Source organism: Drosophila arizonae, chromosome 4, assembly GCF_054131065.1.
Source record: "Drosophila arizonae isolate 15081-1271.41 chromosome 4, UAZ_ARI_1.0, whole genome shotgun sequence".
NCBI lineage: Eukaryota > Metazoa > Arthropoda > Insecta > Diptera > Drosophilidae > Drosophila > Drosophila arizonae.
In genome coordinates this window covers 9,515,554-9,530,079 of record NC_142924.1, presented here as the reverse complement: position 1 = coordinate 9,530,079, position 14,526 = coordinate 9,515,554, and positions in this window count along the sequence as shown.

The following is a 14,526-nucleotide window of genomic DNA, read 5'->3' as shown; positions in this document are numbered from 1 at the left end:
GATATATGTATATATAAAAAAAAGAGACTTCAAAGTATTTTTATAATGCTAATTCACATAAAAATATTATTAAAATTAAAAAAATACGTTATGCTCACTCGACATTTTCATACCAAATCTTAATAGAATTTCATAATTCATAATTTTTATTTATTATTACCAGTATATGGAAGAGTATGATAATTTTTCACTATGAGTATATTTTGTTGTTGTTCTATTTTATTTACTATTCGTTTGTGTTTTCTTCTTTGAGACTTCCATATATATATACATATATGCATAAAATGTGTATTTTTTTATTTTTATTTATTTATTTGCAATCTGTTTTTATAACAATAAGCAAATTTTTGTATAAAAATATTCGTATAAATGTGGCTGGATTCATAATTGAATTGAGCATAGCAGTTCGATTTCCAATTCAACTAATACAATATTCTATTGCTATATATTCCGTATAAAATATCTACGCACTATATTCAGTTTAAAATATATATACAATTATATATACAATTTAATCCCTTTGCATTGAGCTAAAAAACAAATGTAATTTCTTAATCTATTTTATTCGCTCTAACGAATCGATAAGTTCGCTTAGATAAGCGAACATAGGCATAAACGTGGCTATATTAAGTAGCTTCGTTACGGATCATGCATATATATATATATACATACAAATATACATATAAATATCTCCTTGTGAATACAGCGATATAAATATGTAAGCTGCAACACGTGATGTTATTTATGTGCCCCAAGCGCTGAGCCCACGTTGCAACCCCTCATAGAAATCAATGCCAAAAGGCAAAAATGTTTCACGAAATTCAATTAAGGGTAGAGAAATGTTAAGATTAAGCCTTCCAGAAATATAGAAACGTGGCCTCCCTTGTGCCACTGACTTGAAGAGCTTAAATACAAACACTTGAGCTTGAAATGAAATATGTATGTTTGTATGGGCATAAAAATGTTGCTGATAATTATCAAGTAATTACGATGACTTGAGTACACTTTATTGAAATAATTAAGCCTCAAACGAAAGATATATATGGAATCGAGACTGATTCCCTGAGCTATATGTTACAAGATCCGAATCAATAGAAAAAAAAAAACTCTTACTTTAATAGATCTGTGCTGTTATTTATTGGCAAGTTCTATTAATGAATGATTACTTTTCTATTTCTAAACAATTTACGACTTTAGGCAACTTAGTATAATACAATTATTTCATAAGCTTATTTTGAAATATTTCTAAGCCTCGATTGATTTATTAATGAGCACTGAATATTATTAAAAATACATTTATTAAAGTGATTCAATGCAAGTTATAGAATGCTACAGACTAGGACATTCATGGTTGTTTATATTATGTACATCGCTCAAGTTGATAGCCATAAAATTTTATATTAGAAAATGGGCTGAATTTGATTATATACAAATAGAGTATTCCCATCCATACAGTACTTCACATTATTTAGTTACATAATTAAGAATGGAAAACTACTTAACAGTCTTTTAAATCTGTTAAATGTTGATGTACAAGTGGACAGCCTGAATACCCTGTATTTATTGTAACATAAATTTGGGTATTTTGGACTTTCTCAGGTTTTGACCACGAATAGCTGCATGAATCTGAATAGAATAGATCTGTTATTCTATATCCATATACATGCTCCTTAAGCAGATGTATTCCATTAGAAATGATTCATTATATATATTTATAATAATATTCTTAAAGTAACATATACAGACTCATTCACTATAAAGTAGACTTAACTTAGTAGCCCCAGGATATCTTCCAGTTCTCATACACCTTGTGCAATCATGAATGAAGGACTCCTTTGGCAGATACAGGGTATCTCTTAGTTCTCAGACACCGTTACATGTGCTGTGCCACTTTTTATCTATTTTATGAGCAGCAGTGAGGGCATTAAAAATGCAAGTTGAGCTCGACTATGTCCCGAAATTTGACTGCCTGATGAATGAAGAAGGTCGCTCGCTCTCACTCCCGAAAAGTGTCCCCTCGAAGCAAGGGCAATTCGATCTAGGCGACACTGGCGCCAGGCGCTGGTCCAGCCGCAGTCTTATCAATGATGCAGCGAGTCCTTTTCTAGTTTTATCTGCGTCTCACTATGTCACTGACGCGACGACACTTGTGAATGGACAACGGGCAGGACAATAGCGCCGCTGTGGGTCACTCACTCTCCGCGCTCTCGGCCTGGCTGGCACCAGTTGCCAACTGGGCAGATCTCATTTTAATTGCACGGCCTGATCGATCACACGCAGTGTGCCAGGTCGATCTGAGTGTGTGTGTGTGTGTGTGAGTATCTGTTACAACAGAGCAATGAACATAATGTTGTACAAGTATCTTTAAGATGCATGCGATATATGCATTGAACTCAACTACCTGTCTCTGCTGGCCTGCCTACCTGTCCAACGTCTGTCTGAGCCTAGTTAATCTGTCCCGCTTTCGATAACGTTTTAGTGCTCAATTTTTAACTCTACGCCCTTTTGTGGTTTTGCTCTTTACAACTGTTTATGCCTTTTATGATACGTCTCGACCAGGCCAAGGAACAAGAATCAGACCTCGACTTCGACTTCAACCTGGCCAACGACTTTGTCCTGCCGACAATCAGCACACGAGTGCCCCGATCCAGCGTTGTCCACTTGTCAATCGGAAAGTCGTTCGGATTGTAATTTAATATGCTAGCCGTGTATTCATATTGGCTCGGTTCGTTGTTTCCCTTATTTAATCTGGGCAGCTGGATGGCGGCTATTGGCGTTCGGCTCCTTCACACTTTTGGTGCCCCTTGACCATGTTGGCCATGACCATGTCCAGATAGATGCTTACATAGGCCCATTAGGGCCGCTGCGGTCGCTGGCTTTCTGCTTTAGGCAGTCGGCATTCGGTGCTTGGTGTTTGGTTTTTGGTTTCCTGCAAATGTGCCTCGCTCATTTAAATATTTTATCATTGATGCGCCGAGTAGACACTAAAGAGAATTTTATATCTTTTCAGTTCGCTACGTTTTTATCACTCGAATGAACAAAAACATTTGTTACCAATCAGAGTTCTTAATTTTACGGCCTGTCTTTCGGCTCACAAAAGTGCCGCTGCGACAAAAGTGGACCCAACTTCCCAATCCACCTCCAGTCCAGCCTCACTCTCATTCTCACTCTCTCTCTCCCTCTCCCTCTCTCTCTTTCTCACTCGCACTGGATCTTTTGTCGGCTTTGTCGCAGAAATTAGTCGTGTATTCCTTTAAAGCTTGTATGTATTCAATGGCAGTATCTTAATTGGCTTTGATGCTGCGATGGCCTTTCATAAATTTCAATCCATTCACATGCGACTCTCTGCATCTGTCTGCGACTGTATGTGTGTGCGTGTGTCTGCGTGTGTGTGCGTTGTTTACATTAGCTGGTAAAAGCATTAATGAGTATTCCTCTCTGAAAATAAATGACGTGAAGTATATGAAAATGAATTGTTGAAATGAAATGTTAATATGTACATATACATCACTTTATGATCGCGATGACAGCCAGCGATAGCCAGCGCACAGACATCATTTATAATGGCCAACATCCAAGTTGCCTTAAGTATGAATGGCCTTATGAATCACTAATCAAACATTTGGATTTCTTTCTGATTAGCTAACTAGCAATAAAACGCGATGAAGAAGCGCTAAGCAGAAGCCGAACTGCTTAATGACAGCTCAACATTGTGTGATTGATTGCGAAAGGCGACATCCGGTGGAATAAAGTTTATAAATGGATATATATATATGTATATATAGATATATTATTAAATGGGTATTTAAATATTCACCTAAGTTGCTTTAGATATATATCTCTCACATATTCCCTCATGTACTTGTCCAATAATACGTGTATGACCTGCAAATTGCATTGATTAGTATAACCATTCTATGCGATTCTCATAAATTCATATAAAACTCTACATAATTCCAAGGATTTCTCTCTATCTCTCTCTCTCTCTCTCTCTCTCTCTCTCTGCCAGTTGACTACATAATTATAAAATCAATTTATATCAAGCCATACAAAATGCTTTCTATGCGATTCTCATGTCTACAAGTGAGCTATAAAGATCGTGCTGAATGCACATACATATGTGAGTAGGATTCACGTGCATATAATTCACGACATATCCCTAACATCATATCATATCATATCCACATCATATCATATTTTTGTCATCAGAGCTTAAGCAAGCATTCAGGTACTCCAACTTACTTGAGTAACTTCTAACTACCCCCGAGTATTCAATTGACATATAGGAAAATAACTCAGTCAAGACAATGGACCTTGCAAATAAATGACAAATTATGGACGATAAATTCTCAAGAGTTAAACTGGACAGACGTCAGACGTTCAGATCAGGCCAAATGTTATAAGCGAGAAACTGGAGCAGTTGCTTCTTTTAAAAATTATGTTAAACTAGCGGAAGAAGCGAAGCACAAATTTATGCACTCGTCCACGCAGGGTGCAAAGGCATAATTTATGAGTGCGTTCCACAGTTTCGATCTATCTCGCTCTCTCTCTCTCTCTCACTCTCGATATGTATGTATATATAAGTGCTGGCGGATATACAAGCGAATGGACATGGTCGTAATGCTAAATGACTAATAGGAGGGGGAAACTGAGGCTGAAGATGAGGGCAGCCAGTGGAGAGGGCGAGAGTGAGAGAGAGAGGGAGAGGGAGAGAGAGAGGGAGAGGGAGAGGGAAATAGCGTGTACCGCAATAATGAAACAAGGCATATTGGAAAAATTTCACGGCCATTTGGCCGCTGGCTAAACCGAGTCGAAGTCACTCCATGTCACCGGCCACTGGTCAGGGTCTAATTTATAGAGCGATTCGGTGGGTGTTTTGTTTATTTATTCACGAGTCTCTACTGTGAGATTCAATTTATGCAGGCAGCGCGGCCGACACGAGGGGGCGACGCGAGAGGGCGAGAGGGCGAGACACGGTCAGGTAAATTGAAAAATGGACATTTGTTGTTACAGATCCATTGACTCATTTACCAGAGCAAGAGCAACAACATTTGTTGTGTCCCAGCTCTTAAAACAGGAATAGGAACAAACACAGAAACAGAAACAGGAACAGGAGCTGGGGTGGGGGGCAAGGGCACGACTTTGGCTTTTCAGCTTAGATAAGCCGGCTGCTGCTGCTGTTGCTGTTGCTGCTATCGTATCTCTACTGTAGCAGACACAGGGCACAGTTGGGCTCGAGGGTTGTTTGGCTGCTGGTTTGACATGCAGATGTGACGAGCGCGGATTTGTTTCGTGTAGTGAATGTTTTTTTTTCTCTCTCTCTCTCGCTTTGACAAGGACAACTTGATTTTTTTCTATTTTGGATTTTTGAGCGATGCTCTTTTTTGGGGCGTAATGGAAATCCTTTTTAAGCTTGAGCGACGACAACAACAAAAACGAGGAGAAAAAGTGTTCGCGAGTGCATTTGACACTTTGTACTTGATGGATTATGCTTAATTATTGATTAAATGGGCTTGTACTTGTCAGCCCAAATGCAAAATCCATTACCTATTTTGAATATGCCCGGCCAGAAATTAGATTTACATTTTTTGCGATCAGCCAGAGAAGAGGAAGAATTTATAATTTGACACACGCTGGGCGCGCACTTTTGATGGATGCAGAGGCTGAGGCGGAGGCCAAAATACAAAGTCCAAAAGGCTGAGAATTTACGTCAATGTCAATCGCTGCTATCGATGCGAAGCGCCGCTCTCCCTCTCCCTCTCTCTTTCCCTCTACCCGCTTTGAAACATGCATATCAATGGGTGCATGCGTGTGTGTGTGTGTACAGAATCTGATGCCTGGTCACGCAGAAGAAGAAGAAGACGAAGACGAAGTCGAAGATGTGGACGATGTAGAAGAGGAAGACTGAGAGCCGGCGTTGTCGATTGAAGCGATAACGCGAAGCCTTTCAGTAGATGCCGCGTCGTTATTTTTCGGTTGTCGCTTCATCTGCTCTGATTAATTCTCTGTGATGAATGCCGCAGCCACTTGCTACGCTGCCTCCGGACTGGACTGGGCCAAGCCAAGAGAAGAGCCATTGCCGGAGCCATTGCGAGAGGCAGCGAAGCTTTGATTTATCGACATTCCGATGAATGTGCCGCCATTTTAGAGGCGAGGCTCACGTAGGTAGGTGCAGGCTATGGCTGCAGCATGCGTAGCTTTTCCGAGCTGGAAAAGCTTTCGTCCACTGCTGAGCTTTCACAGAGTGCAGGCCAACGATAGCTGGGCGAATAGTTCCCAAGCGAAAGCTGAACTCGAACTCGACGTCGACGTCGAGTGTGAAGGTTGCACACTGTGTGGTACATTTTCCACACAGTTTTCCCGCTTTTAAAATCCAGTCGGGTATTGGCGAGAAAAACCTAGTCACAAATTTCCCACTATTTCCCCACTATTTCGTGCTCAGCTCTCGTGCAGCCACAAGCACCGCCCGTTAAAAAATGGCTGCGCATTTATCTGCAGACCTCTCGCCGTTGGAGTGAAGCGTGCCGCTATAGTGATGTAACCCTCGTGCGCTCTCGCTGTCTCGCTCGCACACTTCCCCTCAACAGCAGCAGCACGCCAGCCGCGTTTATCGCGCCACTCTTTTTTCCTTTACTTTCCTTCCTTTTCTTTTCGATTTTCCTTTTCTCGTGCCACAATAATAAGCAATACAAAACTTTAATCGACGCTTTACAATTCTAATGTGCCCGTGCATAATCCCAGCCCCCCAAAAGTGCATTTAAATCAATGTACAACAAAGAAGTACAAACAAATCTCATTGTTGAGTCGCGCACAAATTAGACGAAATGCGTGAAAAACTCACTGAATATGCAATATATGCTATATGTATGTCTAACTAGATGACAATCGGAATAACTAAGAGATAGGTTTGTATAAAGAAAGACTTTCTATATACAATTATTTAATTATTTAATATTGCGGAAAAATATCTATTTTATGAATGCAATGAATAGTTTGGTATATATAGGAAAAACTTATAATTGATTACTTTTTTGGGTATACGCTGAAGGATATAAAAAAGACATAACATAAAAGGTATTTTAGTAGCGAGATATTTATATACAAGAAATTATGTATATGAATCGAGTGGGGTAGGTATGCACAAAATAAATTCTTGGCAATATATAGAAACGACAGGGGGATATCAATATGTCTATGAAGATACAATTGTCTACATTGTATGAATTCTGTGTGAACAGAAAAAACTTTTTTTAATGAGAGATATAATTATTACAGACTAGAAATACAAGAAATACAATATTGTATTTATACAACTGGCTAGATATTCTAGATACTTGACATGCTCCATACTAGATACTAGATGGCCTACGATAGTATATAAAGTAGTATATCATTATATGTATTCAAATATTCGTAAAGTAGTTAGTGAAGAATAGAAAAAAAATACAAAGAAAACCCTTTAAAGCCATATTATACATAAATCTATAACAAACACATATGACTTAATAAAAGTCAGATATTTTAGCTCTGCTTCCTTATTTTAGTAATCCATATCTATATTTAAGAGTGCTATAATAAATTGTTTCAATTTGAAATAAAATCATATCAATCTTTATATAGCTGCGACTATTATTTATTCTAACAGCATTCTATATATGTATGTATGTTGCTTCACAAATATATAAAATTGATAATAAATGCTTCCTTTTATATTGTATTTTTATGATTTGATGTACGTTTGCGGAATTTTTAAGATGTGGATATTTATGGGGTTTCTTTTGTATTTTAGCATCGATAAAAACTTTGAGAAAAAGCAATAAAATATATTAGAATATAAAATTAGAATAAATGTGATCTATACTGTATGGAAGGATAAAATACAGTTCGGCTAAGCTAAATTTTTTATAAGTAGCTTTCATAGTCTATGCCCATATTCTATCCTCTATGCTTATAATTTTTTTTTTTTTTCTTTTTTAATAAATTTATAATTTTTTCTGAGATTTATTCAAATTTTGAAATTTTCTTGAATAACTCATAAACTCATATTTGTTGATTGACAGACGCAATTATCTGATTTATCACGGCGCTCAGAGTTCCTTTGTAGCCTGGTGACAGATGCCAATGAAGGCAAGGCGTTTTCACGAAAACCTAATCTTTAGATAACAAAGAGGGCATTAGCTAATCAACCCTGGAGAATGTTCCAACTGCTTAATCAAAAAGAGAGTTCTATCAAAGAATTTTATGACAAATATTTTGATATTGATATGACATTATTATCTATCTTAATTTTAGGAATCTATTTGATTCCTATAAAGATAAAGATAAAGATAAAGACTGATAAAGACTTAAATGAAAAATATATCCATTTACATGTCGAACTTATCATATCATTATCATTACATTCATCATACCAGGGATAAAGCTCTACAACGTATTTTTTAGCTTCATCAAGACATTCATTTCTTCAATTGTTGAAGTACTCACACCATATCTCTATATTTAGACAGATATTTAGTCTATTTAGTATACAAATAATTATTTGGACCACAATCCACAACATAATAACCGAAACCGAAGCCGACACAGAACCCGTAACCGAAACCTGAAAACGTGTCGCCAAATTTCATGTTTGCATTGCAGAAAACAATGTCAGATCTCAACTATTTGGAAAAGCTCCGCCCAACCGCTGCGCTAGCTTAACTATGTGCCGAAAGGGAAGGCAAGGCAAGGCAAGGCAAGTCACACAGTGTCCGGTACGGTCAACACCCAGAAGTAAACCCAAAAATACCATTTTTAGAGGCGACGTAACTAAAGTTTTAAATTTCGGACATTTGTTCGTCACGGCCTGGTTAAGCGAGTCGTTGCGGCAGGGGTTGAAGCTAAATGCCTCGACCTGAACACGGACATGGCCAAAGGTGTGTGTGAGTGTGTGTGAATGTGTGTAGAGCCTGAGGGATTGAATGTGTATGCAGGCCTAAGACAACTGCGGCAGGAGCAGCATTAGCAGCAGCAGCAGCAGCACTAGCAGCGAGGACATCAGCCAACATCAGGACGAGGACGAGGCCGAGTATGAGGACAAGTCATGTGAGTCCTTGTATTTAGTGGCATGCGAGCAGGCGGGCGGAGGGCGAGGGCGAGTCCTTGTAGTTAGCTGAATGTAGTTTGTTTGACATCTATTTAAAAGTTTAATCGGATGAGTGTAGTCTGCGTGGTTAGGCTGACCAAAACACTGTGTTTTACATTGTCATTGAGTTCGGCATCAGCGCCGCAACGAAGCATTGAAGCACCGAAGCACCACAGCAGCACAGGTGCGACCAGGTGACCAACCAGCCGGGTCACCTGTCAACGGATAGCGTGTTTAAATCTTTTCGTCTGCCCACCACCCAACCAGCCAACCACCCAAACAGCGCCCGAAAAACCACCCAAAAGCAGAAAGCTGGGTCAGCCTGTCGCCAGCCAGCACTTGAGCCAATCAGATCGGCGTTCATATATATCTATTGAATCGCATTATTAAGTCGAATGGACAGACTAATGTAAATACGAAATCAATATGCTTATAGACTAGTTTCGTATCGATATCGGGACTTAAGTGGAGCAGAGGCCGGGGCTTATCTGCCGCGCCAGCTGCTAAGTAATTGTCGGCAAATGTTTGTGTTTGTGTTCGCTATCTGAAGGCGGAAACTTGAATGCATGAGTTCGACACTTTGTCCGAGTATGCGACAAGAACAAGAATGCTTATTCAAATGTTATCAATGACAACAATAGCCGCACTCCCCTCACCCCACACACGCCCATCTCTATATCTGTGGACTCGTGCAAGTGCGAAACTTTTAATTAAATGCCTAATAGATGTTTGTCACTCTTGTGGGCTTCGCTTCGATTCGGCTCGCTTTGATTGCGTCTCGTGATCTTTCGTGTCATGTCTATATGGTCAGCAATTAATTTTCACCTGCCAGCCAGATAGTTTGTATCAGTGGGCAGCAGTGCCACTGGCAGTAGTTCACAATTGTTCGCATTTGGTAACAGGCGATGGCCGACTGCAACTTTGTGCACTTTGAACCACCGCCGCAACGTTTGATTTGCCGACCAAAGATTAGCTGTGGCGCCTGTCCCCACCTACCCACCTACCCATATATACATATATACAGTATATATATTTATATGTTTAGTAATGTCCAGATATATTTAATTTCCTTCTGCCCCATCGATATGTGCCTCTAATTTAATTAATTAAATTGAAAAGGCAACGCACAGACAACATCTACCAATTAGAGCTCTAGAATATCCAGAGAAATATATTTAAGCATATCTAGCTTAGTGTTTGCTAGTTTCTATTTGAAAATTGACTCATGATATGCAAAGTTTTCTAATAGAATTCAATTAATTAATATGATTGATTGGCTCGATATGGATATCGAGATAAAAACATTATTGAATATAAAAAGTTGAGTTTGCTTTTTCATGTCAACAGGAAATGCCAAAGTTAAGTCATCAAAAATTTAAAGCTGATTTACTTAACTAAAAATAAAACCAATTCAGTGACTAAATAAAGTTGTTGCTTAACTGCTTAGCCAGGTGCAAGGTATACTAATATATCTTACACTAATAGTATTTATAATAATGATTATAATGATGATGATAGATGATGTTAATGCCATTGAATTGATAATGATAAACAAGCAATGACAACAATGATGATGATGATAATAATAATGTTAAAGTCAATGTTTATGCTAATGACAATGATAATAACTATGGGGATCAGATTGATAAAACTAACGATATCAACAGCTAAATATGGATGCGTAATTATAATGCTAATGCAATGCTAATGCTTATATATTGCTAATACTTTTTGCGAATGCTAAGGCTGATAAAACTCCAATAATAATGACCATAATACATATAAGTTAGTAGCAATGGATAATGATGATAAAAATAGTAATTATAATAATAATGTCAACAATAATGATTACTATCAATGAGTAAAATAAAAACCAATTTAAAAATTTTTTTTTCGTTTTACTATATTGATCTTTTTTTCATTTTCCCCCCAAGGAAATAGGAATTCACAGTCTGCATAAATATATAAATGTCTGTAAGACTACGCGTAGAAAGGGGGCAATGCATAAATACATCACACATAATATACCTTCTCTACTCTAGCTTATATCATAATTGCTGACTCTTGGATACGTGTAATGTGTACTATGTGCATATTCTTGGGGCTGGCCATTGTAAGGTTCGCTCGGTGTTTAGCACCTTTGCGTGGCTTTGGCGAGCAAAGCGCCGCAGCTGAACGCAGCAAGTTTGCTGTAAATAAGTATTTTGTACTTGTGTACACAGACGCACACACGCACACTCTGGCATGCTTACATATATGTATGTATGCAGATAAAGTACATGAACTTGCACACACATACACACACATACATACGTCTGCATTCGTTTAGTGCTCGATTGCTGGCTGGCTTTGGTCAATTAACTGTGCTGACACTGACTATCCGTCTCACTCCCTCTCCCTCCGGCTCGGCCCATGCATCTGCCAGTGTGGAGCAAAGAGAGAAAGAGCGGGAGCGGGCATATGTATATGTGTGTGTATGTATATTAAAATCGCAAAGCTGCGATTTCATTCAGTAAAACTTGAGGCCTGCAGTTTTTGGGCTTTTGCATAATTCTGAATTGAATGGCAAGTGCAACTATTGAGTTGGCCAGCATAGTTCAGCTAGTGTAAGCTAATTAGCGTAGAGTAAAGGAGATCGCCAGCTATTTAAATGCCGGCGCAGTTTGTTTACAAATCAAATGCAAATACATTGAGCGTCGCAATTAAGAGAAAATTATGTGATTTGCACGAGCTGGGCGGTCGGACCCCACAGCTAGCTAGAGTGAAGTGGAGAGGCCTCCGCCTGGCTGCCTGGCCGCCTGGCTGCCGGCCGGCTCCCCTTTGGAGCGCTGCCCCTGACTGAAATATGATCGGCGATCGCATTTACAAACACAAATGTAATCGCGGCCCATTCGCGTTCTGCAGCGCTTGCAGTTCTTGCGAGCTGCTTTTTTTTTTTCTTCTCTTTCCATTTCATTTCTTGTTGTTGCTGCTTTGGTGGTCTCAATAGCCCATCCGGTCGAAAAGCAGCGGACGGACAGCGCGTCGGACGGACAAAACTGTTGTCGACGCCCCAGTCACAACTGCTGCCTACATTCAGATTCCGGTGTGGTGTAAGAATGTCGCGATGGCTTTGCACCCCCTCCCCACACCACCCAGCGCCCCTCCTGGCGGCCGCCTCTGGCTTTTGCTTACGCGAATCGCGAATCGCGAATTGCGAATTGCGGATTGCGAATGCGAGTTTTGCATGAATAAAAATTATGATTTTGCTTACAACGGATCATGCTTAATTGGCAAAAATGTGATTCATGGCGTTTTGCACTTTCGCTGCGAGCGAGTTGTTGCAGCAATTGCGCTTTTTTCTCTCCCCTCCTCTTCCCATCTCTTATTTTCTTTACTTGTTGTTGTTGCTGTTGTTGCTGTTTCTTTTACTTTACTTTTGTGAACAATCACCTAATGGACTTTTGTAACCGATTCCGCAGTTCCGCCGTATCGCGTGTGCTGCCAAAGCTCTTTTTTTCATGTTAGGCTATATCAACATATTGATATGGCACACATGCACTTACACACACACACACAGATACACACGTGCACACATTAATTAGTAGATATGTAAACCAATTTCCAGAAGATTTTCACGCCATTAACAGCTAAAATAGGCTCGCGCTATATTGTCCACATCAACATCGTTGTTGTTGTTGTTGTTATTGTCGTTGTTGTCAAGCTCATAAATACGTCATGTTTAATTATTGAAATTTTAATTGAGAATAATGAACGAACGCATTACGCAGCTGTAGTCGCTGACAATTATTGCAGTTAGCATCAATTGGCCGATATTCGATTAAGCCCAGTCGATGGATTGTTTTTAAGTGCTTTGCCGCAAATGATTTGTATATCGTTTTCATTTTCATTATCATTGTCATCCTTATTGCTGTTATTCTCACAATTAGCTTAGTTTTATGTCCAGCTTGGAGAGACAAGAGACAAACAGAAAACAAATAAACAAACACACACACTCACACACACACACACACACACACACACATGTTAAGAAACATGTTTGATCCATTAGTAACATAAACAATTTTACGGGTATTTTATGTCTTTTATTTACCATACAAAATATAAACATAACACTATGTTTATTCAGATATTTCTACCTGATGATATCTCAAAATATCAGTTTAAATATTATAAACTACCAATTCAGTTTCAACTGCGATCTCCGCTTCTTCCACCCTAGAGGGAATACCCTTTATGACCTGTTTTATATGCATATCTATTTCAAATATTCGCTTAGCACTATCAATGCAGCTAATCGCTCAAATATTTTGAATAAAAACAAAAAACGGGCCAAAAGTTTCTATTCCAATTGGAGGTCTGTAAATATGTATGAGTTTTAAATGGGTCTACGGACCGAGGCGAGGCGAGGCGAGGCGAGGCTGGCATTGTGGAAAAGTTTTCGCGTCTGGATTCTTAATTCAACAGAACACGCAAAGTTAATAAATTTCAAAGTGAATATGTTTTCACCAACATGCACTTAGTCCACAGCGAACGGCAGCTCGGACGTTGCCAAAGAAATGGCCAGAAGCAGCTGAGGGGGAGCAGGCGAAGGCGGAGTTGGAGAAGGAGTGAATGGAAATGTTGCTTGCGGCGTGGCTACATTGTTTGCAACTACAAGTAATTAATTTTACCACTACAAGGTTTTAATGACTTCTAAAAACTTTTTAGCACTGCTGGATAATCCGGCCTGCTACGCTCTAAGCTGAGGGGGGCCAGAGGCGGCGCATGGGCGTGGGCGTGCCGACAAAAGCCTACTACGACTATTGTTGCTACAAGCTTGTAAAAATAAATGCAGACCTCAGGCTGTAGCTGGTGCCAGTCTCTGACTTTGTCTGGCCGAGCAGCTTCAGCCTCAGCTTCAGCTTCAGCTGAAGGACGGGGCCAGCCACAAGGCCAAGATACAGCAACGGCAACGGCAACGGCAACATCTAGAGAGATTGAGTCATGCAGTTGGTCGACAACGTGCGGTTTTGGTTTGTTCATATAATTTGAATTTTAGGGTGTAATTAAGGCCATAAATGTATTTGCCATTTAATGGACTTTGGCCAGTGAGACGCGCACACAGACGCAGCCTCCGCAAAGGCCACCCAGGCAGAGGTCGTTGCTTGACTTGACTTGACTCTCGCTCCCTCTCTCTCTTTCTCTCTCTGTGTGTGTTTGTTGATTTCCATATTACAACATTTCAACTACAAAGTGTTAAAAACTGACGAATGTGAGGGAATGCCAAGTGAAATCGAGAAACCAGCTAGGGCAAGAGCAAGAGCCCAGCAGTGCCCGGGGGCGCCGCGAATGCATTTTAATTTGCATTTATTGGCCGGCATAAATCCCAATGGTATATGTGTGCCATAGCCATAAGCTAT